The sequence below is a fragment of the Python bivittatus genome, unplaced genomic scaffold (assembly GCF_059951505.1).
Source record: "Python bivittatus isolate LINGU-HERP-01145 unplaced genomic scaffold, Pbiv_v1 ctg000480_np1212, whole genome shotgun sequence".
NCBI classification, from domain to species: domain Eukaryota; kingdom Metazoa; phylum Chordata; class Lepidosauria; order Squamata; family Pythonidae; genus Python; species Python bivittatus.
This window is the reverse complement of record NW_028277075.1, coordinates 19,329,608-19,352,039: the sequence shown is the minus strand read 5'-3', so window position 1 is coordinate 19,352,039 and position 22,432 is coordinate 19,329,608. Positions and strand designations below refer to the sequence as shown.

Here is a 22,432-nt window from a genome sequence, read left to right as displayed (position 1 = left end):
TAATTGTTCAGCATATCTAATAAAGGCCATTTTATACTTTGGATATTATTCCTATGTGGTGAAAGATTCTTAACTGCAGAATGAATAATGAACAAGTACCAGTTTCTAGTATTGCTATGTGAGATACTACTAAAACATCACAGCTATGGCATTTACTTGGCTTCCTCCCAGTCTCCCAAGCATGAAACTGAGATAAAACACCAATATCTCCGTTTCTAGCAATGGCAGGAAGCCAAACATGTAAAAAAAAGTCAACTGCAGCACAGAGTTCAAGCTCCCCCTTATTCTGAAGGGTAAGGGGAAGAAACTCCTTAAAGAAGCCCACTGAGCATGGGAACAAAATATTCTTATTTCATTCCATGAATCTAGAGCGACAGCAATCAACTGTCCTTAAACTTAATTCATACTAAAATAAAGGGCTCAATGTCTTTTATCTAATAGAAGAGAATATCTGTAGCTCGGGGTTGAACTGTGGAGTCTTTGATACTCCCTGAGCTTGGTGGTTTGCTTGCAGATGCTTTATTACCCAACTAGGTAACATCATCAGTGCTGGTGAGTGTTTCCGGGGGTTTGCTCCCTTGCACTCCACTGTCTTTTATCTATAGTGTTTTCAATAAATCCTTCCAAAGAAGATCAAGATGGACTGAAAGAGTGACCTTACAACACTGAGATTTAGCCAGTGTAACTTGCCCATTATTTACAGAATGTTTAGTCATGCTGTTGCATCAGCCATGAGACAGACATATCTTGCTTACAGCATATTATGATGAGCAATGAATATGATTTCACACGGATACAATTCATCCAGATATTTCTCAAGTCACATACATGACACTGAATTCAGCTGTTAACAGCAGGACAAAAATAATAGTTCATACAAATAATTGGGAAAGATGAATGCAAAATGATGACAGATTAACACATGAGCGTAATTCATCAAATAAATATTATAAGCATGAAGCCATCATCTTGCTTTGCTGTCAGAACCGGTTTTTGCTCTGAGCACTTAAACCCTATCAAGATAGTCCTATCAGAATGAAAACTGCAAAAAATAAACAAACAAGAAGCCAACTGGCCTAAGGAAATTTGATATCACTTTTTCTTTAAGTTAAAGTTTTATTGACTTACAGGTAATCCTCGGGTTACAGTGGTAATTGGGACCAGGATTGCCATCACTAAGCAATGCGGTCGTAAGGCATGATGTCATGTGAGTGCATAGTTTAGTGATGGCAACCCCGGCAGTCCTGCTTGCCATTGTAACCCAAGGACCACATGGGTTGTTAAGTGGGAAGAGGCGGAAGTCCTAAGTAAGTAGTGCAGGAGATGCCATGGGGGGGTTGGGAGGGTGCCACAGGTGGGTGCTGGGGAGCATGGGCAGGCCGGTGGGGAGCACAGGCTGGCTGGCAAGGGCAGTGGGCAGGCAAGGGGGGTGCTGCAGCATTGCTGAGTGGGGCTGAGTGGGCAGGTGCTACGGAGTGTGGGCGGGGGTTGATGCTGGTGGGAGTGCTGTGGAGTACAAGATCCCTGGGAGCAACTTTCAGGAACGGACTTGCAACCTTCCCTGCCAGCATCCCCACTGACTTTGCTTGTGGGAAGCTGGCAAGGAAAGTTGCAAATGGTGATCATGTGATTGCAGCTCACTGTGATGTCATAATCACAAGCAAGGCATCAGTTTTCTTTTCAATTCCTTTTTGATCTTATTTATGTATGTATATATGCATAAATGACTATGCAGAGAAATCTAGAAGCTGTTCCATAGAAGGTGGCAAGATTCATTTTCTGATAAAAATCAGTTTGTCAGTGTGTAAAAATAGATTTTGAAAGGAATCTTTTGGGAAGATATACTTTATTGTCCAAAACTTCATATGAATTGTGATATCATATTTTGGAAGATATCCAACTGGTTTCTAGTACTGCCTATGTATGTGTCTATGAGAGAGGGAAAAAAGGAGAGATTAGGTGCTTTAAAGACTCAAAGAAAATAATTAAAGAATCTCAATAGGGAGGAAAAAAAACCCTATCATCATTATTACCTTTTATTATCTTTCTTCTTAGCAGTTCAAGTGTTTGAAAAGTAAGTGTACTAAAAATCTCACAAACAAAAAGTCATTGGAAAAACCATTTTTCCAAAACAATTTATTATTTCTCACAGTCCTACTGAACAATGTTAATTTGCTAACAAGATTTATCTAGATTGTCACAGATCATTACCAAACATAAGTACTTTTACTAATTTCCTGTATCAGCACCAAATTTCTCATATACTTATTGGAGTTAAGCACTAGTAGGTAAAAAGAAAATAAGGGACCTTACATCTTATCTATTTTTCCCAGTCATGTTGTCCACACTCTTAATATTTTTTTCTCTGCACTGTAGTGTCCTTCAGAACATCTGTGCATGTGAACTTTTGCCCACTGATCACGGTGCAGCTATCAGTCATGATTACTGCAAGTGAACACCATAAAACATAGCAAAAAAGTCCACTATGAGGTGTTCCTATTCATCCCTTTTTAAACATCTTTGTCCAACATGGGAGTTGTCTGAAGCCCTACAGGGATCCCAATAGAAATCTATTTGGCTCTGCCAAATTGCTCAGCAGTAGAGACAAATAGCCTGGTATAGTTTTTGATACTGTACACATTCATTACTTTCATTACGCATTTTATATAAATAAACTTCATGTAGTTGGACAGAATGGTCTTGTGCAAGGCTGGACAGAATTCTGATCTAATCTTCAAAAAGCAGATTGTTATTCTTTTATCGCCTAGGGCATTTTTCTCAACTTACAGTGCAGAAGGAGAGAGAAATAACTAATGGCTTGACTACAAGTGAGACACAGCTTTTCTTTAATAGGTAAATTAAATGCACAAAGCTTGTTTTTGTGAATCCTTACTACCTACACAGAAATCTTACTGCAGTTTTAAGCTTTAAAGGTTTAAAGCTGCACTAAGTTTGTATTTTTTGTATTTCACTTCCTTCTAACTTTGCTACAGGTTACAGGGTTACATTACAGCATTAAGAATGCCAGGTTTATGAATGACCCATATTTAAGAACAGAGCCTATTGTAGCAAAATTCAAGTTAAATATACAATGATTTCAGTTAAATACACAATACTACTTATACTGTTCTGTATAATACTGTTCTGGCTTACATACAAATTTGACTTAAGGACAGATCTTGGGAACGGAACTCGTTCTTAACCTGGGGACTACCTGTATCTCCAATGTTCCAATAGATTTCAAAGGCTAAATGTAACTATTTGGTTTTCTATATATTTTTTATTTTCTTTTATTACTTTTGTTTGTTTCATCATGTTTCAACATTAGTGTGAATTTTTTGTTAAACTGCACAAAAGAATTTAGCGTGCATTCTTGTAATATACTAATTTTTAATCAAAGAACTGTACAGCAGAAATTCAGATAAATGTGAAACCTGAATAATTGTGTTGCTGAATTAATTTAGGAATAATTACATCTGTTCATCTTACCACGTAAAGCTCATTAATACCCTTCCAATATCTACTGCAATTTGGTTTATAGATTCTTAGAATACTGCAATGTATACCTCATGACAGCAGTATACAAAAACCTATGCTATAATATGTGAGTCTCTTAAAAGTTAAGTCTCTTAAACTCTTCCTTGTTTTTAAACCTTCACAGACTTGTTAAATAACTACATTTTAAAACCCCAAACAAAATACATGAATCATTACATTTTTCTAAGTCCTACTGGAGAAAAAATATTCCAAAATATGTGCAAGAGTCTATTACGGGTAGTTCTCATTTAACATACAAATTTGACTTAAGGACAGATAATTCAGTGACTGTTTGAAGTTATGATGGTGGTGAACGAGGAGATTTATGACCAGTCCTTATAGATGCAGCCACTGCAGCATCCTCATCGCCACATGATTGCGATTCAGGCACTTGGCAATCAGCTCACAATTATGATGGTCGCGGTGTCATTTGCAATCTTCACTGCCAGCTTCCATCAAGCAAAGTAAATGGGGAAGCCGGCAGGAAGTCACAAATGGCAATCGTGTGATGTCATGGGTAATGACCACACAGGATTCGCTTAGTGATAGCAACTGGAACTGCTGCAACTGCTGTTGTAAGTTGGTGCAGTCATGTGACATCGCACTTCATGATTGTGTCACTTAGCAATAGAGTTGCCAATCCCAATTACCATTGTTAAGCACGGACTACCTGTATTTTCACTCTAAATAGTTTCAAGAAGGTGAACTAGTATGAAATATAGAAAACGACCTTGTAATTAGGAAAAGATAAGCTCGTAATTAGCAAAACAAGAATTGTGTGAGATTCTGTCTCTTCTAGTTTGCTCCTTTGATCAGTCTGGATTAAAGTGAAAGATATGTATTCTGATTGGACTAATGCAAGGTGCTTTGTATAGGGCTGCCCCTGAAAACCACTCAGAAGCTTCAGCTGGTCCAGAATGCAGTGGTGTTCACAATTTAGGGTGCCCTAAGGCTTCTGTGCATGCTATACCACTGTTCCATGACCTGCATTGGCTCACAGTATGCTCCGGGTGCAATTCAAGGTGTTGGTTATCACCTTTAAAGCCCTGCATGGCACAGGACCAGGTTACTTGAGGGACTACCTCTCTGCTAGATTTTTGCTTGTCCCACCAGATCCAATATAGTGGGCATACTCCAGGTCTAACCCTCTATTGAACAATATCATTTGGTGGGATGCATCTGTCATGGCTCCTGCCATATGGAACAGCCTCCCCCGAGATCCAAAGGATCCCAACCCTCCTAGTGTTCCAGAAGGCTGTAAAGTGGCAGGAACGTAACCTGAGAAAATGTTTCAGACTCTCCCTAGTTCTCACAAAGGTAAGGGGAGGGAGGGGGTAAGTACATTCAGACTTGCAAAATTCTGTTACTATAGTTTTACAATAAAAGTAGTACTGACCCACATGACATTGGATTCATAGTTTGATTTACCTTGAAGGGCTGACACAGGGTTATGTATGTAAGATGGGTGGCCATATAAATTCTCTAATTCAAGCAAGCAACCAAGCAATCTTTCTCCTTCTGAATTATCCACACTGCAACAGATAAAACATAAGTGCCAGAGAGGCAAAGCTGCAGTGGTCTCTCATGATTAAATTACCATGTAGCTTAGGTGTCCATGCCATAGTCTTTCACTTTTAAGTGTGTAAAACTAACAATGGATGGTAAGGTAGAATCTAATCATTTACCCAAATTTCCTAAGTGTGTAAAGCTGTGATGGATGTAAGGTTAGAATCCATTCATTTGCTCAAGTCTCCTTTCCTATGCAACTTGAGGTGATCCCTCCCACCATTGCAACTTTGATTGCTAAGACTTCAGCAGGCATGCTATGATTGTGTTAACAGAAATGGTTCATAACTTTATACTATCCATGGCAGTCCTTCCCAATTTTGCTCACTCAGCAGGTCATCCACCAGATCTAATTTTTTTCCTTTGGGATGATGGCCATCTGAGTATAGAACAGTTTTATTATCTCAGAAAACATGTAGGTGACATTTAAATATCTACAATTCAAAGTTTCTGTGAAAATTGCATGTGGGGAATCCAGTTAAGATGGTCTGTCCCAAAAGACTAATGAATCAACCTTGAGGAAGTTCATATGACTCAGCTGTCAGCTGTACTGAAATCCTGGTTGCCTTCTGAAATAGGAACTTGGTCAACACAAATTCAGTTACATCACCCAGAAAGTAGATACCCAGGTTTCAGTAATGGCAAAAATATGTGTGTGTGTGTGTTTTTAAATGTTTGTAGTGCAAACACATTTGTAGCCATTTTATTTGGGGCCTTATGGCTTGGCGCTTGGATATCTGCAGGACTGCCTACTCTTAGCTGTACTATGCTAGCTGTACTAGCAAAACCAATTGGATTGAGCAGAGAAACTACTATTGATCCCAATATTTAGGAGGTTCAAGGGGCTGAAGCGAAGAGGTACTGCTTTTCTGGGGCAGTGCCAAATGTGTGTTCAACAGCCTTCCAACTGAGATCAGGCTAATCCCCTCCATTTCAGAAGTTCTGAAAGATCAAGCTGTTCCAGAAAGCTTTCTAATTTTATTAAGCCATCTGTATTCTCTGTGTTTATTGGTTGTAGTTTTTTGTTTGTGTGGGGTTGTTTTGTTGTTTATAATTATATTTTTATTTGGTTTTATACTTTATGTAAGCCACTGCTAGATTGTGGCAAGGAAGATATGTGGTTAATAAATAAATAAACAAATAATATGCCAACTGTGACATTTGATGGAGATGTTAGATACAGCCACAGTGACATACAGCTTCCTCACATTCAACTTGGATGGCTCAGAAATACAATATAGACTTGTTTTTTTTAAACAAAAAAAAAAATTAAACACTAAAGCTGAAGCAACAAATAGACAACTTGTTAAATAATACTGTTTTGTGAAGAAGGATGTATGAATTGGAAAAGGGAAATAGTTGCAAATGTAATACATTTATAACTGTGCAGTTCAGCACAGTAAGCTGTAATTTTCAGTTTTCTGTTATACCTATATGGAATTAGTGCAGATTTTCAGTATCACTAAACATTGTATTTGATATTACTAAATAAATTGTTAATGTACGCACTCTTAAACTTCCTTTGTGATGAAAATGAGCTCTTAACAGCAAAACAGTCGAAAATATGTCCAGTATCCCACTTCAGAGAAAAATTGGGGATATCATCAGTATTCCATTATCCTCAGTAAGACAAATCTGACTTAAGTCCAGAAATGCAGCCTCAGATAATAATCACATTCTAATTAAATCACATTTATTTAGTAGTAACCTGTCAAATTCTGAATATAAATAATAGGCAACTGCAAATGACATTTCTGTTAAATCCCAACTTAACATACATAAAAGTGTTAAAATGAAAAATGAGCCAGGCCATTATTGATCAGCTACTTCTGCAGAAAAATACTGCACAATTAGCTAAACCAGTAAGTGTTTCTTAATTTTCTTGAGTGTAATACGGACTGCTAGAGGGCATGCTTTCTCTATTAGCTCTCCTTTTCATCTCCAAAAGGTAAATGGTACAGCAGGTGAAGTTCTACAGTTTCTACCACAAAACATACTGTAGATGGGTTGTTTAAAAACATGATGCTCCCAGGAATAACTTAAAAGGTGAAGGCAAATAACAGAAATAGTGAATCCTCTCACTGTTTGTTTGCCCAGTATTTCCTCTGCTTTCCCACCTTCAAGGAGAATGAAACCAAATCAGGAACAGATGTTTAATGATCAAATCAGGATGAGGACTGAGGCTGAAAGAAGCCTGGCTTATGTTTACTTGCTGCCCCACCTTTCTCTGGTATTTAGGCCTTGCTCCTTGCTGGAGACTAATGGGAAGGACTTAGATTCTGTTGCTAGCAAGTAAAGGAAGAGACGCTTGGGTTTATTAGTCATCCCACCTCTCCCTGCTATATAGGTCTTGCTCCTTGCTGGTGGCTTGTGGGGGGAAGGACTGTAACTAAGCGTGGCTCTTTGGGGGGGGCAGTAGTATTACTTGATATAGGTAATACATATTTATTTAGCACCCTGGCAAACTAGCCTTGCTGCATCACCCCATGTCTATCTCTAAAAGAAAAGTTTGGGCTATTTTGTTCCAGTTTCTGATCTTTTACCTGAGATAATATAAAGAGAAGGGATCTGGGTGGGTGATTTAGCAGGTCTTGAAGAGACCTGTAGAAATCTCTAAAACGAGGCATCTGTCTGAACTAACCAAACTAACAGCAGAAATTGGAAGGACTTTGGAAGTCAGCAATGTGAGTCAACATCCTATGTTCACTAACAAAAGTGGGAAGGTTGATCTGCCCCTATTTGCTGGAAACCTGATACGAAATTGGGGGACGATGCTGGAACAACAGAGGCAGAACAACAACACTCTTGGACTGCTTAGAAGGGGCTGTTCTTCAGCACTGGCTGAAGAACTTTCTTGACAGTAGGCAAGTGGAGGGGCAGCCTTTCCACATATACCTCAGCACTGTTTTTTAACGGGGTCTTAATAATGATTTAACAGAATTCTTACTTTTTAGATAATTTATTGTGGTATTTCATAAACCATATAAAGAAAAGAAAGAAATGTTAAAGAAAAAACCCTTAAGTTTCTATAGCTTGATCAAGTGTGTTGAAAGGTTTGATTTTATTTAAATAGCTATTACACATCAACATTTGCAACATAATTCTGTGCATATTTATTTGGAAATAAATAGCCTCTTTTTGCACATAAGACTAGGTATTCTTTGGGGCAAGATAACTATTTGTTCTTAACTTGCAGAACCAGTAAGTTTTCACGCCTTATTCAAACGCAGCCAGGAGCATCTATAACGAAGTTTCTAAGCTACAGCAAATGACAAAAATGATGGCCACAATCTTCACCCACACAGCTTAACTGTGTGACATTCTCCTACAAAAAGACACCATGGATGCCATTTTGCACAAGTCTGTCTTGCCTTCGGCAAATCATCTTACCGCAACCCTGCCTCCTTCCCCTTCTCCTAAGCAAGATCAAATAGAAGGTTTCAGGTGGGTAGGGTGGGAACTTCCCCCGGGTGGCAATTCCTAATTGGCCCTTTTACTATAGACAGGCAGCAATTAGTACAAGTTTCATTTGATTGACAATGGTCTATGGCTAGAGCTTCGCCTCTTGATCAGGGGGTCCAAGACTTTTTTTTTTAAGTAACAGGTTCCATGGCCCAGAAAAGTTTGAAACCCCATATTTAACAAAAGAACAACTTCTCAAAGTCAACACAAACAATCAGTGGAGTCAAAACCTCACTAAGCAAAGAAAAACCTACAGTGCCTTTGCACTTTTATGAGGAAAAAAACACTTGAAATAAACTGCACGTAGAATGGGTTTTTCAACACAACTGCAGGTGCATAGGTGAAAGTTAAGCAGAAAGAAAAAAAGGAAGATAGCTGCATTAATAGACACTGTTTCTCTTTGTCAAGTTTTCCTTGGTGAGACCGTGACACGTTTCCTCTGATGAAGAAATATATCCCACATACTGGAACCAAAAATTGGCGCAACTGCCTCTTTTGTTTTCACATTTACAGCTTTGTTGTTGAAAAAAGAGAAGACTGACTGAGAAATCCATTCAGTTCTTTGTTTTGTTCTTAAAGTAGGCTATTAAATTAAGTAGAACCTTGTGAATAATTATATGCTAGGTTTTCCTTACCTCATGTGGTGAAACAAGACAACTATTAAACTATAAGCATGTTATCAGGTGAAGCATAAATTAACCTCCTTGCACTCTTTTTTTTCCATCTCCCCCTCTCCCCCAACTAGTTTATTTGATGATGTTGTAGAAAATGTTCCAGAAAACAATAAAACATCAATTCAACTTGTGTTTTAAGACAATTTTGGCAGCAAGTTTTTTTTGAACTTATTAGAACTTTTTCGAATTAATGCTTACATTTGTCTAAAAGAAAGGTGAAAGGATTCCTCAAGTCCCCAAAAGAATTTCAAAGCCAATGTATCATCTCTGGATTCACATATTGATTTAAGAATGTGGGAGCATAAAAACAGAAGAAACACACTAGTCTAAACTTAAGCACTTACAGAAATAAAGGCTTCAATTCTACTGGAATAAAGTCTCTAAAGAATGGATGTTTTACATGCAAATCCTAGAAAATTTCAGCTGAGTTAAGCAGGTAGGTTTATTGAAATTCATGGCACAAGAGAACTAGGCGATTCTGAAGCATATACAAATCATTTGCCAGTACAGAATAATTCTCTCATTAGCTTGAAAAGTAAAAAAAAAAAAAAAAGTTTTTAAACATTATAAAAATGAATTGATCACACAGTTACTTTTTAGCTAACAGTATCTGTGCTCAGCAGCATTTATTAGCATATAACCAAAATGATTAGAAGCTTATTTTGGAATATGAAATTCGTAACAATATTTCTCAAATGGTAACAACAATTATATGGTGAAGCAACATGAAGGTGAATGGGTATTATTAAACAGCATGAGTCAAAAGGTTTGATTACATGAGGGTCAGCCCTTTCTTTTAGAACTATACAGTGGGGCAAAAAAGAATTTAGTCAGCCACCAATTGTGCAAGTTCTCCCATTTAAAAAGATGAGAGAGGCCTGTAATTTTCATCATAGGTATACCTCAATTATGAGAGACAAAATGAGAAAAAAAATCCAGAAAATCACATTGTCTGATTTTTAAAGAATTTATTTGCAAATCATGGTGGAAAATAAGTATTTGGTCACCTACAAACAAGCAAGATGTCTGGCTCTCACAGACCTGTAACTACTTCTTTAAGAGGCTCCTCTGTCCTCCACTCGTTACCTGTAGTAATGGCACCTGTTTGACCTTGTTATCAGTATAAAAGACACCTGTCCACAACCTCAAACAGTCACACTCCAAACTCCAGTATGGCCAAGACCAAAGAGCTGCTGAAGGACACCTGAAACAAAATTGTAGACCTGCACCAGGCTGGGAAGACTGAATCTGCAATAGGCAAGCAGCTTGGTGTGAAGAAATCAACTGTGGGAGCAATAATTAGAAAATGGAAGACATACAAAACCACTGATAATCTCCCTTGATCTGGGGCTCCATGCAAGATCTCACCCTGTGGGGTCAAAATGATCACAAGAATGGTGAGCAAAAATCCCAGAACCACATGGGGGGACCTAGTGAATGACCTGCAGAGAGCTGGGACCAAAGTAACAAAGGCTACCATCAATAACACACTATGCCGCCAGGGACTCAAATCCTGCACTGCCAGACGTGTCCCCCTGCTTAAGCCAGTACATGTCTGGGCCCATCTGAAGTTTGCTAGAGAGCATTTGGATGATCCAGAAGAGGATTGGGAGAATGTCATATGGTCAGTTGAAACCAAAGTAGAACGTTTTGGTCTAAACTCAACTCGTCGTGTTTGGAGGAGAGAGAATGCTGAGTTGCATCCAAAGAACACCATACCTACTGTGAAACATCATGCTTTGGGGCTGTTTTTCTGCAAAGGGACCAGGACGACTGATCTGTGTAAAGGAAAGAATGAATGGGGCCATGTATCGTGAGATTTGGAGTGAACACCTCCTTCCATCAGCAAGGGCATTGAAGATGAAACGTGGCTGGGTCTTTCAGCATGACAATGTTCCCAAACACACCGCCCGGGCAACGAAGGAGTGGCTTCGTAAGAAGCATTTCAAGGTCCTGGAGTGGCCTAGCCAGTCTCCAGATCTCAACCCCATGGAAAACCTTTGGAGGGAGTTGAAAGTCCGTGTTGCCCAGCGACAGCCCCAAAACATCACTGCTCTAGAGGAGATCTGCATGGAGGAATGGGCCAAAATACCAGCAACAGTGTGTGAAAACCTTGTGAAGACTTACAGAAAACGTTTGACCTCTGTCATTGCCAACAAGGGATATATAACAAAGTATTGAGATGAACTTCTGATATTGACCAAATACTTATTTTCCACCATGATTTGCAAATAAATTCTTTAAAAATCAGACAATGTGATTTTCTGGATTTTTTTCCCCATTTTGTCTCTCATAGTTGAGGTATACCTATGATGAAAATTACAGGCCTCTCTCATCTTTTTAAGTGAGAGAACCTGCACAATTGGTGGCTGACTAAATACTTTTTTGCCCCACTGTATATATATATATTCTTTCAGGGCACATATAACACCGCTGTTGCATGAGCTGCATTGGTTGCCACTTTGTTTCTGGGTCCAATTCAAGGTGTTGGTCATCACCTTTAAAGCCCTTCATGGCACAGGACCAGGTTATCTGAGGAACCACCTCGCCCCGGTTGCTTCAGCCTGCCCCACTCGGTCCAGCAGAAGGGGCAGGTTGCAGACCCCACCAGTCAAGGAATTCCGATTGGTGGGGTCTAGGCAGAGGGCCTTTTCTGCTGTGGCTCCTGCCCTATGGAACATCTTGCCTCCCGAGGTCCAGTGTGCCCCCTCCCTCACGGCCTTCAGAAAAGGGGTTAAATCTTGGCTCTGCCAGAAGGCCTGGGGGCTGGATGGGGGCTCGCATCTGTGGAGATGGCTGGTAGGGTGATGGGTTTTGGCTCCCCCCCACAGCATCCTGAAGGTTTTAGTGCTAAAATATACAGGGGGGTTTTAGGACATTTTTAATATATCTTTGTATTTTAATTATTTATGGATTTTAGTCACTGTTGGAGGGATTGGTGTGTTTGTTCTTTTTTGTTATTGTGAGCCACCCAGAGTCACCCGTTGGGGGAGATGGGCGGCATACAAGTTTAATAATAAATAAATAATAAATAAATAAACTAAGGATTGAACTGCCGTTTACTTTTCATTAAAAGCTCAACCTCGACAAAAAGAAACCAAAAGCAGACAAGATGATCCAAAGAACATAAAGCTACACCAGCACCCTTCAACTCAGATGAGACAGCAAGCCAACACAGCAATTCTAAAACAGGAAATATTTTTATCTTAATGTAAAATTGGCTGTATTACACTAAGCCTGATGCATTGTACTTAACTTTGTTACAACATTAGTGGTACTCTTGTCCTAAAATGTCTTGTGGCAATTTTTTAAAAAAATATTTAAATTGGGAATAAACAATTAATTCTATTTTTTCCCTTAAATACTGAGAAGCACATTCAAAACATGCAGTTACAGAATGTGCATCAATAATAATAATTTCCATTATGGAAAAGTCCACATGCTAAACTATATACAAATGCATACATATATTGATGCTATTTGATGTCCCCAGTTTGTTTGCTGGCTGTTTTCTATACTGTAATCATAATTCTAATTATGGCAGAAGCAAAAGGAAGATTTTTTTAAAAAATGTCAGATAGTTTATTTCATACACTACCATATAGAAGGATAATAGCAAATATGGGAGAGCCGTAAAAGAAGCCCAGATAGGAGCAAACTAAAACATACACAAATGAAAGCAATAATGTTTAATTATCATGGAAAAACACCACTTACGTTACTGTGAAAACTTTACAGAACTGCTAGATGTTTAATGCTGTTTGGTTTTCAGGATTTCCAAAACAGAATATGTTGTGATTGCATGTTAAAACCTTCTGCTTACCTTTTACTACATTCAGACATCATGCTAGGCCAAATCTTTGAATTCCCTCCAAGCTGCCCAAGACACAGGCAACTGGGCAGCCTTTGACAATAAATGAATAGGTCAGAATTTTGTATGTCCCGATACAGCCATTCTGGTCAGTGGAATTGACATGGTGAATGTTGAAGCTTAAATTCTGAACTAACCAATCACCACCCCACAAAGATTATCATTAAAGCCCTGACTAAAGTAGGCCAACACTATCACAATCAGTCAAAGACCAGACCACCAACCTCTGAAAACATCATAATTATTGAACCATAACACACCGATGAACTTAAAACCAGATTATATTTAAAAATAACCTGTCACATTTATATCCCCCTAGTTACATTGCTGAAAGCTTGAAAATTTGAGCAGCTGCTTATTGCAAAGCTTCAAATCTTACTAAGTCCTACTACCACTATTTACCCTATGATAATATACTATGATAGAGTACAGTGGTACTTCGGGTTACGAACGCCTCTGTTAACGAACTTTTCGGGTTACGACCAGCTCCAGCCGCAAAAATTTACCTCGGTTTGCGAACTCCGCCTCGGGGTACGAACAGGATACGCGGCCATTTTCCCTCCCGTGACATATGGTCCGTGGCCATTTTCCCACCCCCTGACACGTGGTCCTCGGCCATTTTTCTGCCCCGACACGTGGTCTGGGGCCATTTTTCCGCCCCTGACACGTGGTCCGTGGCCATTTTCCACCCGTGACGTGGTCCACAGCCATTTTCCCACCCCTGACACGTGGTCCGCGGCCATTTTACACCCCTGACACATGGTCGTAGGGAGGGGGACTCTCCCTCCAAGCAGTAGCCACCTCCCTGTCCTCCACGCCAGAACGGATTAACGGTAATTACATTGAACCTTATGGGAAAATTTGCTTCGGGTCGCGACCAATTCGGGGTGCGACCAGAGTCACGGAACAAATTAAGTTCATAAACCGAGGTTCCACTGTACCTCGGTTCATGAACTTAATTTGTTCCACGATTCTGGTCGTGAGCCGAATTGGTTGCGAACCGAATCAAATTTCCCCATAAGGTTCAATGTAAATAAGGTTAATCGTTCTGACCCCTACGAACATGGTCGCCAACCTATTTTGATCGCCAACCAAATCAAATTTTCCTATAAGGTTCAATGTAAATAAGGTTAATCCGTTCTGAACCATATGTATTTTTTTTTAACCATCTTTATTCTTCAAAATAGTCAAGACTGTTGACTTCGCCATCTTGTACTCCGAGGCCAGATCAGTCACACGAATACCACGCTCATGCTTTTCTACAATTTCCTTCTTCAATTCAATGGTTATTTTCTTCAAAACCTTCTTCTTACCATTCTTGCTCTGCACTTTCTTGTTACCTTCATTATTGCTCTGCACGTTCTTGTCACCTTCATTACCATTCTGCACGTTCTTGTCACCCTCATTACCGCTCTGCACTTTCTTTTTACCACCATGCTTGCTCTGCACTTTCTTTGGAGCCATGCTGGATGTACTATCTGTGCTAAAAAGCACACCAAAAAGCTTCACAGCAAGTGTCTGTCTGCGACCGCAATCTCACCTAGAGGAAGCCACAACCATGGGTAAGAGCAGGGAAGATGGTTGCAGGTCATGTTCGTCACCCGATATGGAGTTCGCAAATGGAAGCAAAAATTTGCAAATGCTGCTGTTTGTGAACCGAATTGTTCGTGAAAAGAATCGTTCGTGAACTGAGGTATTACTGTATTACAGTATCAGAAGTATTATTTTATTCATCTCCCTAAAAACTTTATCCAACAGCTATATATATATAGTCCACCTTTCCTTGCACCATCTCCCTCAGAGAGGGGAGATATGGATATTACATTATGTCATGTCCTGTATACAGGGTTTTATATGACATCTAGCACATCACCTCTTGGTAGGAGAGGCTTCTCTATTTTACACAGTGTATATCCTGTGAGGTGTTTTCAGTTATACCACCAGGAGGCACTACATAAATAGTTTCATCTTATTTGGGGCTTGCCAGATCTGGGTGGCCAGATGTGATTCTATGGGGTTCAAACCCTCTACCAGGAATTGAACTCATGGACCCTTGCACTTTATGTGAGTGTATACAGTTCTGTAATGCTAGAATTCTTGATTTTAAGGAAAACTAAAACCGAGTATAGTCAAATCTGTATATCAGACTTCAAATAAGTTATTTTAATAATCTCAGAGCAACAATTAAAGCTTCTTAGAAACTAATGGGAAAACAAGTTTAAAATGTTAAAAATAGATACTAAAAGCTCTGTGGAAAATAATTCCAGTAACAGTAAAATGAACAACAGCCAATGCTTTTGCTTCATTTTTCTTTCTTTTCTTTGAAAAAAAAATATTGAAGATCCAGATCAAAAAGGGATACATACAGTGCATCAGATCTCCAAAGAACATGTAGATAACCAGGAATTATTGAGATAATCAAAAAAAACCTAAGCTCAGTTCTCTTCAACGAAGAGTTTGTGTAACCCTAGGAAACTGTAAAGAGCAGAATAAAGCAGCAAGATCGTAGCCTAAGGTGATAGAAACAAATGTTTGGAGTATTTATTTACTCTGAATGAATTTAAATGTCCAGGGCGAGATGACCTAAATTCTAGGATATTGAGGGAACTCATGGACAGTCCGCCTAGATCTTTATGTATTTCCTATGGGAGCTCCTGCAGACCAGCAAGAAAGAATAATTGGTATAGTTAAGTTTTCAGAGGTGGAAGATAAATACGAACTTAACAACTTTATGCCTCCAAACCAGAAGTTTTATTGCACTGCACTAAGCAATATTGGTAAAAGAGAGAAGGCTAAAAAAATTAATGGCTTTCAGACTCAAACAAATTAATACTGTATATTTACATGGAATATAAATGGGAAAGTGTATATAAATTCCAGATCTATAAATCAACATTTCTAAAAAAATAATATTCTACACTGTATATTTTTATTCTTTCTGGATAAGATATTATTTTCCTTTTTTACACACACTGAGATTTCTACATATATAATAGTGCCAAGGCCCTGATCTTATCTATCATTTTTGCTTCATGAAACTATCAGTGTTATTAAATACATTCAATCAATGGAGACTTTAGGCCTGGATGTTTTTCTGATAAATTGGTACTAAAAGTAGATTAGACTTTTTTTTCTTTTTGAAGTCAGAGGCTTTTCCAAAAAAATGTATGCCTGTTAATTTTAAGGAGGCAAATGATATGGTAGAATACTTGCCCAATTTAAGAATAATTATTATTTCCTTGATCTTTTTTATTATCTTCTTTGGAGATGGTGGGAAAGCTGTAGACATAATAGATCTTAATTTCAGCAAAGCTTTGACAAACATTCCATAATTCTGAGTACCAAGCTAGTTAAGTGTGAGTGGCATGGCATGATAGTTAAGATAATTGATATATCAAAACTTGTACTCAAAGAGAGCTTTTCACTTGTTCATCATCAAACAGAATGACATTCAGTTACATATTTTAAGAACAATTAAGACCAATTGGAACAAGTTCAAAGAAAAACAGAAGGATGATGTGGAAGTTAGGAACTAAATCTTATGAAGAGCTTAGAGGAGCTGGGCATTTTTAGCCTTGAGAAAAGAAAAATGAGGAGGGATATAACACTCTTTAAATATCTGAAATAATGTGATATAGAAGATCAAGACCTATTCTCTACCATTTCAGAGAGTAGGAATGGAAGACTGAATTTATCTTTTTCAAATATTTGAAAAAAAATCTAAGGATAACAGCAATTGGACAGTGGAACAAATGACCTAGAAATATGGCAGGTTCCCTTTCACTGCATGTGTTGAGGCTACACCAATATCCATCAGAGATATTTTAATTTGATTTCTGCACTGAGTACGGTGTTGGGACTTGATAACTTAAGTGACTCCTTCAAACGCTACAATTCTACAATTAGCTCCAGAAAAAACAGTTTAGATTAGAATATGGGTAGATCATTCACGTCCTCCAAACTATTTTAGAAACAGTTTTAAGTGTGTAAAATGATAGACTGCAGAGATAAAATAAAATAAAATAAAATAACAGAACAGAACAGAAAAGTAAGTAATGGCTGGGGAGAGACACAATATTTGCAATATCTACATTTTCAGAAGGCTAGTGACCAGTATCCAAAATATACAATTTTAAAAAGTACACCTAAAACATGTTGCCACTGTTAAATATCCACATTAAACCCCGACTGCTAACTGAAAGTTACCCTGAACATTATGACCATGTACTGCATCAGAAACGCCATAGAAAAGTATTAAATAAATATTTTTATTTAAATATTTAAAAAGTAACCAATCACATAGTGTGAATAGGTAGAGACTCTGCACCAGTAGCTGTCTAATATATTAGAGCATTCTATGAGCTTTTTCTCTATATCTCAAAATGAGGGCTTTCCATACTGTAAATAAGAGATTTTCAAAAGTTAACAAAAAGATTAAAAATGACTTTGCCAGTGCCTCAGCTTAAAGAAAAAAAGATCCTAAACAGTGGCTTTTTGGCTCTGGCACAAATCAAAAACCTGAGTTCATTTAAGAATTACATATTTGCCAGTGTCAAATTAAATACTGTACAAATCATTTTCCTTTTTTTTTTTGCTCAGTGCATGATGGCAGTATTGAGACAGTGACTGCATTCCGTGAGACTTTGTAAGTCAAGGAAATTAAAAGTAATTAACATGCCTTGCAATCTTTAGAGGACAGGAAATCATATGTTCATCTATCTTGCTGCAGTATAAATCATGTTGGAGCCTATGGCATCACAGCAAATTATTCTGATTCAGTCCTATTTAACCGGTGACTACTTAATGCCCAAAAATACTTTTTTTTCTTTTTCTGATTGAATTTCTTGGGTTTGCAGATTTACTGGAAGCACAAAACCTACTGTCAATGATGTCTGAATTAAATCAAATTATATTACATTCAGGAGATATTGAGATTTATGAATACTGTCAAGATACCATCTTATTCCAAATGTTATGATTTATATGAATTAAAGTAGTTTCTCTAATCAAAAGCAGGAAAAAAAACCCCTATTGAAATGTACAACTTGATATAAGGTTTCTGAGTGGGTTTGCACATCATACTGAACCAGAGAGACTGACAATATAAAATTCCAGGAGCAAACAATTTGTCTTTATCATTGTGTTTCATATATTGTAAACTGCTTTGAGATATATTTTCACAAGAAGGATTACAAGACTACATCATATAAATAAATAATTCCTCTAAAGCATCGTGACAGTTCCCAAATCTAACACTTCAAAAGGAAAACTGATCCTTTTGTGTATGTACATACATACATACACATACATATACACATAATACACAGACACATACATGTAAATGCATATTATAGAGGACCTATTCTAAATTCATCCCAGGAACCACATAAAATTGAACAAAGGTATCGCTGTCTAGGAGCTCCTGCCTGCTCCTGCACTTGAAGTGCTCAATATTTGAGTTCACACTGTACAGTTATATACAACTCTAGGACTTTGGATATACAGAGGAAGAACATGCTACGATACAATAAAATAAAATAAAAAAAGGTGCCCATGTTGTTCCTCTCTTTTGCAACCCCCAATGATACTTCGATTGTTCTTGTCCCAGGCTGGTTGACATTCTAAACAGAGCAGTTATTTTGAAATACAGGTAGTCCCTGGGTTAAAAATGCCCGGGTTACAGATGACCCATAGTTAAGAACGGAGTCTGTTGTAGCAAAATTTGAGCTAAATACACAATGATTTGAGTTAAACATACAATGGTTCGAGTTAATTACACAATACTACTTATACAATATTATAAAATAATCCTGTTCCAGCTTTTATACAAATTTGACTTCAGGACAGATCTTGGGAACAGAACTTGTTCTTAAACTGGGAACTACCTGTAGAGAGTAAGGTAAAATATAATCCTATATATGAGTTGCTTATCAATTATCTGTAACAAATACCTCTGCCTCATAGTGTATCTATAATTTGGTGAACTATTTTATAGTGCTTATTTAGCTCAGATCATAGATGGATTTACAGACAACAGGATTTCGTAGGGCTGTGCAATGCTTCAGACTTGGATGTAGCTATTTTTTTTTTTTTTAAAGTCATGATGGGTGTTGGCTTCACATTACCATACATTCCAAAATATCTTTTTGGAATTGAATCTGGAACATGGCATAGTTCCAATACCTAAACTATGTAAGAATATTGCCAAATGGCTAATTTCAGAAAGCAGATCAACTAAAATGCAAGTTGTAAATAAAAATGCAGACTTTTTTTTTTTTTAAAAAACTACTCTATAAAAGCAAAAACAACAAAACTTTGCAACAATGCCTGGATTGGTTTGAATGGAGGACCAAGGTAAACAAGACACAACACAAAGGATCTAATGCAACTTTTGTGATTGAACAGCCATTACCTAGAATAAACCTGCAGCACTCCCAAAGGTTCAGAATATACTGACTAATCAAAGAAAATGTACTATTATTCAAACTGCTTTTAAAAATATCAATCATACCTTATACATACTGCCTTCTAGGCAGTATGTATTTTACTATATTTTAACATTCAAATGTTTTTCAAACACATGGAAAGTCAACAGTCATATTCCACCACTCTTTAACTATTTTATCTGAAGAACCTAACACTGAGGGAAATCCAACCATGTGAACAGATATTTCCCCATCCAGCAGGACTTTTCCCTTCATCCACTTCCTAGATGTGCTCTGGATGATTTCCCAGCAGGTTTTGAGTGCACAAGGCGGATAGCATGAGCAAATGAAAACTGCCTCTGCACCATTTACTGATGTAATACTAACCGTATATAACTCATAAAGTTTACACCATGAGATATTCATAACTCTTAAAATTATTATGTAACATTGACATAGAAAGACATACCATAGGCCTTCAATCAAAGAATTTGGTTTTCTTTTGTATTAAAATAAACATAAACTGAGAATAGGAAAATACAAAGTTTTCCTGCAAAAGGTTTTGCATAGTTTAGGCTAAATTCCAATTGTATCAACAACTGAGTTCACTGAAAAGAGGCCTTTTCCTGTACTTTAAGTGGAACTTTTTTGATCTTTCAGAGGCAACTTCTACCTTCTTGAAATGCATGCTCCATTTTTTTTCTTAATAAACTGTTCAACTATAAAAATAACAGCCTTCCTTTTAAAAACTGTTTCATAGCTAAGATGCTGACTTAAAGAATCTAAAGTAGAAACATGTGTGGAATAGGTTAGTGGTATAAAACTGATTTGCCTACCTACCCAACACAAAACAATATACAAGAAAATAGAAAAATAATTGGTAATGAGAGTTATTGATAATTATATCAAATGGCAGTCACCTGCTGATATATTTAAGTCTGCAGGCAACAAATTTGGGAGTTGTCAGAGAGGAAAAGGAAATCATTAAAAAAACCCTTTAATTTGTTATCCTCCTACTGGTAGACAGATATCATTGGGTATAAACTTTACTGTTAACTTCTAGGTGCCCAGTATAACGCTTCTACTTCAGTAGATCTTAAGTGCTCTAAAGTCCTATCTAAAAATAGTTATTAAAAGAAATAATTTTTATAGTTGCTGACTAGGTTTTGATAAGAAAAACAAGCTTATGTATTAATGTCTCACATTATTTTCAGGAGGTCTAATCTTCATACTGAAGCAGAGGAACTATATGTCAGGAAATGTTCTTGCCACTTCAACTAGAATTCCTGGGAAAGTTTTTGGAAATATGTATTTAAACAAAAGGTTATACTTGTTGCTATTTGAACTATAAAATCATAATAGCAACCTGCTATTGAGGGAATTAAAAGAATTAAATTGTAAAAAGTGCTCACTGAAGTAAGAGTGAGAGATTCATGATGATAAATTCTGTTTTGATAAGAGAGGTACCTGAGGACTTCTGCATTTCAAAGTATGTGCTTTTGTTTTAAAATCTTTAAAAAGTATTGAAGTGGAATCTATGACCAAACTAATCTTCTTGACTGTTAACTGTGCCATGGCTGATACCACAGAAAATGAACATTTATGGTTAACACATTAGGATATATCTCCTAGCACTAATTAGAGCTACATCAGTAAGAAGAGTTGAAGCAAGGCTGATTAACTAATAGACTTATGATAAACATGAGTAATAGAACTGCTAATGGATTTCTATCCCATCCCCATTATTACTTGAAAGTAAATCCTACTGCTTACATCAACTTAAGTGTGTTTTGATCCCTGGCTTAGAATAAAGGATGACAATAGTGAAAAATCTAGCCACTAGAGGGGCAAGTGGGTGCAAGGAGCATCCATTTCTGGACTGCATAAGAATTTCTGGACCATTTCCCACCAAACAGGCTTTTAAGCCCCGCAAGCCCAGCATCACTGACAGATCTTTGGTGAGGAGAAGGACGAAAGAGAGCAAGAGACTGAAACAATGCAGACAAGACAGAAGGAAATACAACTTCTCCCATTAAATTAAATGAAGCTCGCGTGGCCAAACTGCCAAATTCAGCAACGCCCTGCTTAAATGAATAAATCCGAAGGGAAGGCAAGGAGGCTAGATGGCAAGAGGCGCGTTAAGGGCGTGAGCTGCCCGTTCCCCAATCCGGAGATAAAGCCGCTTGCTCTCTTTAGTCTCCCTGAAGGCAGCCTCACTGAGTTTGCCCCGAGCGCGGCTAGGAAAATGGAGGCAATTCAATCTTCTAATTCTGGAGTTTTAGCTCTCGCTCCATCCCCATATAACTCACATCTTACGCAGTAGGAAGCAGAACACCTCTCCGGCCACCTGAAAGCTGTTAAATGAATAAGGCCAGCCCCGCGAACTTTTTTCCCCGAACCCAAGTATAGAGATTCTGATGTCGCACAGCACATGTATGCTGCACCAAAATAAGGAAACCCGGAAAAAAGAGAGGATTCCTCCCTCCTCCAGAGGATCCCACGCAGATCTCTCCTCCACATAAGCCTTGCCAAAATATTTACCGCGCCATCCCGGATCTCTTTTCAGCGTTCTCCTAAAATGGGCAGGCTGGACGGGGCGAGCTCTCGCGCCAGCTTCAGACGCAAGACACTCCCTTCTCCGCGCGTCGACGGCCCGTGGCCGCTCTATCCAAAGCCCGCGCGCTCCGCTCCAAGCGTGAATCTCCCCGGGAAAGAGGCTTGCACGTTCACTGGCCGCCTCCGGGAAGTGAACAGAGAAGTCACAGAAGGAACGCGGGCGCGTCTCCCCGGCACATTCTCGGAGTTCCCCTCCTCGGCTAGCCTAGTTCTTCTGAATCAGCCCCCAACTTCGGGGTCAGTTGCACGAGAAAATAGCAGAAACGTTCCCCGAGCTGGGG

At 38.2% G+C, this 22,432-nt stretch overlaps 1 protein-coding gene across 3 annotated transcripts in view; it reads right to left on the bottom strand.

Annotated features, from left to right (window-relative positions):
* Positions 1–22,432, bottom strand: part of STXBP6 (syntaxin binding protein 6) — a 109,297-nt gene that overhangs the window by 86,490 nt on the left and 375 nt on the right. The window contains exon 1 of one of the 3 annotated variants that reach the window (XM_025172368.2): positions 22,077–22,197. The exons of 1 other annotated variant lie outside the window; for it this stretch is intronic. The gene's annotated coding sequence lies outside the window, so the exon portion shown is untranslated. Of the gene's footprint in view, positions 1–21,844; positions 22,049–22,076; positions 22,198–22,432 lie in introns of those variants that run through there. One more of the 3 variants, XM_088145414.1, reaches the window with a different exon arrangement.